At 36.8% G+C, this 5,664-nt stretch overlaps 1 long non-coding RNA gene across 1 annotated transcript; it reads left to right on the top strand.

The window, feature by feature from the left end:
- Window positions 1-901: 901 nt before the first annotated feature.
- Window positions 902-3,386, top strand: LOC113288329. Its single transcript, XR_003330575.1, has 6 exons — window positions 902-1,023; window positions 1,142-2,160; window positions 2,486-2,536; window positions 2,624-2,701; window positions 2,828-2,910; window positions 3,087-3,386. It is a non-coding gene; the product is annotated as an uncharacterized LOC113288329 (long non-coding RNA).
- The last annotated feature ends 2,278 nt before the right edge of the window (window positions 3,387-5,664 follow it).

The following is a 5,664-nucleotide window of genomic DNA, read 5'->3' as shown; positions in this document are numbered from 1 at the left end:
TAGTGCATGTGGAAAAGAGTGCACTTTCGTACATGGCATGGGAAAAGCCATGTTGTCACGAGATTCTACTCCTCTACTCGTGGCGGAAGTAGCCGAGTGAAGGCTACAGGAACGCCGCGCAAAGGCCGGGCCGAGCGAAGGCCGAGACGGTGGGACCACACCCACTGAGATGCTAGCGGAATAGGTGGGCTAGACGGAAGAAAAGAGGATGGAAGACAAGAGCTATGGAGACATTAGGAGAAAATGAGGCATGTTGACGCAGAGAAAGAAATGTCGCGGGCATTAAAAGGAAAAAAGTAAAACACGAGCATGAGAAGTTGAGGATGAACAAGAAAGCAAGAAAAGTGAAGGATAGATGTGAAATTGGGTGAAGGTCGAACTACAAAAATGGAGATTACAAATTAGGAGGGGATGTTGGAAATTGTAATTTGTAATCTAGGATTATCTAGATTAATTCGGGGAAATGTAAAGGATTGTTGTAAGTCAAAGAAGCTTCTAGCACTGCCTAGTTAGTCCATAGGATTAGTTAGTGTTCAAGTTAAAGAAAAATCTAGAGAAATGAACTCTCTAGAAAGTGTACGGTCAGTCAAAAAGATAATGTTCTTTAGAAAAGTCTAGAGCAGTCTAAGGTCGGTTGAGTAGGCCTATAAATAGGCATTTGTAGTATCATTTGTAAATGGTAACGAAGCAAGAAGTGAGTAATAAGATTAAGAGTTCTTTGAGAGTTTAAGTGTTAGTCTTGCTTCCTAGGATCTCTGTACGAGCAACACAACCATGCTCGTATATCTCCTAAATTTGTTCTAAAATTTCAACAGTTCTTAGCATGAATTTTTCCTTGCTTATGTGATGTTTATTATTTTTTATAAAACATCTTTTTTTTAATGAGTACAAATTGATACAGGGCAAGGTACATTGAAGGGTCTATCCAGGAGGACAACCTCGTGAATGAAGCAGTCGGGTATGCCATGGAGTACATGGAAAAACCACGTGATGCCAATCACCAAGTCAGTTGAGTATACTAATGTAGGTCCTGTGGGTGAAAGAATGTTGTAACAACTATTGTCCTTAGAAGCATTTATAATATCGTAGCTGCTTTATCTTATAATACCTTGTTGATGGAAGTTTAACTCATTTGTTGTAGATGAGTACAGGTGAAAACTCTACCAAAGCAGCTGGTCTTCTACCAAAGCCAGCTTCTGATCCTCAAGCTGGGATGAAGTCATCCTCGAGTGGACCTTCTGAAGTGTTGACATATTTTCCCCTTGGGCCTAGGGTCGAGAGGTTACATATTGTACCTGTGGATCTCAGCAATACAGCGCTCATAGTGTACCAGAACTTACCCAGCAGATGTGGGATTCAAAGAACATGATGTGTGCTGCTGATCCTAGACATGGACGATGCTTGACCGAAAACTATCAGAATACAAGTGAAGAGAAAGTCCTAAGTATGGAAACAAAATATCAGAATGGGGACTCGATTTTCTTCTACTTGATGTGCCTGCCGATCTATCTATCTTTTGAAGAAGATAAGTTTCCTCTTCACACTCAACTTTTAAGTTTCATATCATTTCTTTACTTTAGATTTTCTCTTCAATGTTGTGAATTTGGTGGAACCAAAGTTTAATTTTGAATTTCCTGTTTTATAATTCGTGTAATATTTTGGAGTGATTCGGGTGGATTATTGTGTGTATCTGTCTTGTTTGTTTGCGGAATCTTTGTTGTTTGTTGTGGTGACTTGCGTGCTAAAGCCGCCTGAAGATGGCAATGTTAACTTCTCATTGTCCTTCACTCTTCAGGTTTGTATTTTTTTTTAATCAACCTCAGAAGATTTGAGGGAGAAATAGTACGCGAGAGAAGGCGGAGACTATTATATGAGTTTTGCATCTTTTAGTTTTAACTTATATGCATTCATTAAGTTCTAAACAGATACCGTATGAGCTTTAAGCCACATATAACTTAGAAATTCTCTTTAAGTTACCACTTGACCTTATTCAATATATGATTTCCATCCTTGCACAGGATTTGAAGAGCCGGAAAATGAAGATGGAGGCAGAAAAGAGACTTAAATATTGTAAATATTTGTTACAAACTCTTTTACCAGTCTTAAATCAAATCCGAGAAGAGCAAGCAATGGAAAAGGAGCCCGAGGCGAAGATTCAAGGTGCCTGGCTTAAGCTTGTTCATCATTCACTCTTTTTCTATTGTCCGTTTTCGAGTTAAGCAATATGTTTCTTTACTTAGAATAAATATTCTCAAAGATCAAAGTAATGTATGTTGGAAAGTGCTGGTTGTGCGTCCATATGAAGGGTTCGCGTGGGATATGCATTTCCTTATCAGTTGTTTTATTTTCCTCTAAGTAACTAGTCTATTTGAGCAGGAACATCACCTTCTAGGTAACTAGTCTGTTTGAACTGTATTATAGAAACATAGATGATGTGAATAAGACGATGGATGAGATTAATGAGCATACTGAGAACATGAAGCAGGTTCAGGGAGCGCTGTCAAACCCCATTGGAGCAGCTGCTGAATTTAATGAGGTAACCTTTTGCATTTTATTTATATTCGTTAAGATTAAAATTAACCTTGACCGTACAGTGATAGTTAGTTATCTTTGTTGGTTGTAGGGTGAATTGTAATCTGAACTCGAGGAGTTGGAGAATCAACTTTTACAACCTGCAACCCAAAGTCAGGTTCAAATCAAGGTAAAATTTTCAGTGGTTTCATGTAGTTTAGCATTTCTTTAGAGTACTGTGTGTTTTTTGTTTTGTTGGGGATATTGTTGTCGAATCTCGAATAACAGTTTTTGGGATTGCTTGTGCATACTCAAGAGAATTTCCCTACTACTAGCTTCTTTGGGTGTTAAATTGGAACGCCTTTGTCGTGAGAAGAATCATCTCCTAATTTTCATTCGGTAATGGTCCTTGCTTAAACATTTAGTATAAGAAAACAAAATCGATATACATTGCAGACACAAATCTTATATACCCATTTCAACTGTCTTAAGTTATATGTTTTAGCTATTGCTGGTATAATCTTTTGAAAACCATTATTAGTTTCTGATACATTTTTTTCTTCTTATTCTTGCAGAGGCCTTCACTTTCATGTTCTCTTACGACTTTCATCGGGTGTTTTTATATCTTCATCTAGTTAACCATCTAAAATAGTGGAATTGATCCTGATGCATTCATGGGAGGACAAAAGGGCTTATACCCCTGAAATCATATTCAAGCAAGAGGTTCTACCATTAAATGGCATCCATTAGGTCCCTTTGCAGCTGCAAGTGTTTGAGTAAGTTCTTGCTTATAGTGATTTAGAGAATGAACTGAACTTGGGAACTTAGTAGGTTTCTATGACTTTCCTCAGAATTTGATACTTAACAATAACGAATTTTTATTGGTACTCAATAGAATTTATATTCCTTTTGAATTTTTATTCTTTTTTGAATTGATTGATTGAAGAATGTATTGAATGTGTATTATAGATAGAATGAAGAAAAGGCTATTGTATTTCAGGCCTGTAAACTGAGTGCAGGTTCATCATCGTGACCTGTATTGCAGGCCTGTAAACTGGAAGCCCGGGTCCATGAAAACGGTACCCAATTTTTTTTAATTGTAAGTTAAAGAATTGTCACAGGTTTAACTGGAACAACAAGTGTAATTAAAAAAAAACGTGTCATCCTCTTAAGATTAACAAGAGTCAACAAATATGTGTTGCAAATCAATAGGTACACTAATAGGTGATACTGTATTCGTGACAAAACGTGCCACGTGTCATTCGTTGAATTGTGGTAAATTGTGAGTTGCAGTTCAAACCGTTAAGGTAAATGTGACAAATATGACACGTGTCGCGATCATAAAATTAGGTCAATCGTGGCTATTAATTATTGTAACGGTTTTGATATGTGCCTGTATCTGTCCATTATCACAGATAAAACCGTCACAAAACACATTCACAATTATTATTAACGGCATATTTACAACAAGTTATAACCGTTACAAATCTTATCAGTAACAGGTATAGCCAGTGACAAAATCGTGGAAATGGTGTAGTGTAAGATAAAGTATCTATTACCTCCATGAGTTGGTGTCCTCATTGGTCCACACACATCGGTATGTACCAAACCAAGAAGTTCATTTGTTCTCCATGCTACACCTTTTGGGAATGGTTGGCGATGATGTTTCCCAAGTGCACAACCTTCACATACTCCATCCTTGTGGTTGATATGTTGTGGAAGTCCTTGCATCATGTTCTTGTTGGAAAGTAACTTGAGACTATTGAAATTCAAATGCCCAAGTCTTTTATGCCATAACCATGTTTCATCAATAGTTTTCATCCTCAATGCAACATTCTTCTCCTTTTCAAAGATAATTGGAAAGCTTATATTTTTCTCCATCTTGATACTCTTCATGACTTGTCTCTTGTTTTTGTGCTTCTTGAAATAAATGGTGCAATATCCATCTTCAAAATGAACCTCATATCCAAGCTCCACAAGTTTCCCAACACTAAGCAAATTTTGTTCCAAATCCGGAACATATAACACATCTCTAATGTATTTTGCTCCATTGATAGTTTGCACACAAATTGTACCTCTTCCATTAGCTTGAACCATGTTTCCATCCCCCATCTTCACTAGAGAGTTTATGGATGTATCCATATCAACAAACAAGCTCTTCACACCGGACATATGAGTTGTACAATCACTATCTACAAACCACACTTCACTCTTAGAAGTCTCCATAGAACTTTGACAAACATAAAACAAATTTTGTTTTTCTTCTTTCTTTTCGGCTCTACCGGCTTGTTCTTCACCTTTGTACCTACAATCCTTCTCTAAATGTCCATACTTCTTGCAATGATGACATTGGGGTTTTCCTTTGTTCCAACAATTCTTCTCCAAATGACCATTCTTGTTGCAAAAATTGCATCTTGGTACTTGAGAAGTATCACTCTTTGTGTAGTTGTTGGATCTTGCTCCTCCTTTCTTCCATTTTCCTTTTCCTTTGAAGTTTGATGAAGTATCACCCTTGTACTCATTTTTCTTTGTTTCTGAATTTTTTGAGTTCAAGCTCAATTTTGATTGAAATGCACTTTCAATTGATTTTTCTGAGTGCCTCGACACCCTTTGTTCATACACCTTCAAAAAATCCCATAATTCTTGTGACTTTAATGTAGAGAAATCTTTAGTGTCTTCTAAAACCGCCACAATGAGTTCAAATTTTTCCGGCAAACAAATCAATATCTTCTCACAGATTCTTATTTCTTCCATCTTCTCACCACACATCATCATATTATTAACAACTTCAACAACTCTAGATGAAAACTCATTTAAACATTCATTCTTATTCATTCTAAGATTCTCAAAATCTCTTCTATATGAATGTAATTTTAATTCTCTTACCTTTTTATTACCTCCATACTCTTGTTGAAGGATATCCCAAGCTTCCTTAGCAATAGGAAAATGGATTACTCTTGGTAGGATAGTGTCTCCAACTCCTTGTTGAATGTACATGGATGCTTTTGCATTCTTCTTCCTCTTCTCCTTATGTAAATCCTTTTGTGCTTGCTCTAGAGTTGATGTATCTTCAATTTCATCATACCCATCTTGAACAATCTCCCACACATCTTGAGACATAAACAAGGTCTTCATTTTGATGGCCCAAAAATC

This window comes from Papaver somniferum, chromosome 6, assembly GCF_003573695.1.
Source record: "Papaver somniferum cultivar HN1 chromosome 6, ASM357369v1, whole genome shotgun sequence".
In the NCBI taxonomy this organism is placed as follows: domain Eukaryota; kingdom Viridiplantae; phylum Streptophyta; class Magnoliopsida; order Ranunculales; family Papaveraceae; genus Papaver; species Papaver somniferum.
The sequence above is the reverse complement of the archived record's forward strand: the minus strand, read 5'-3'. Positions and strand labels throughout refer to the sequence as shown.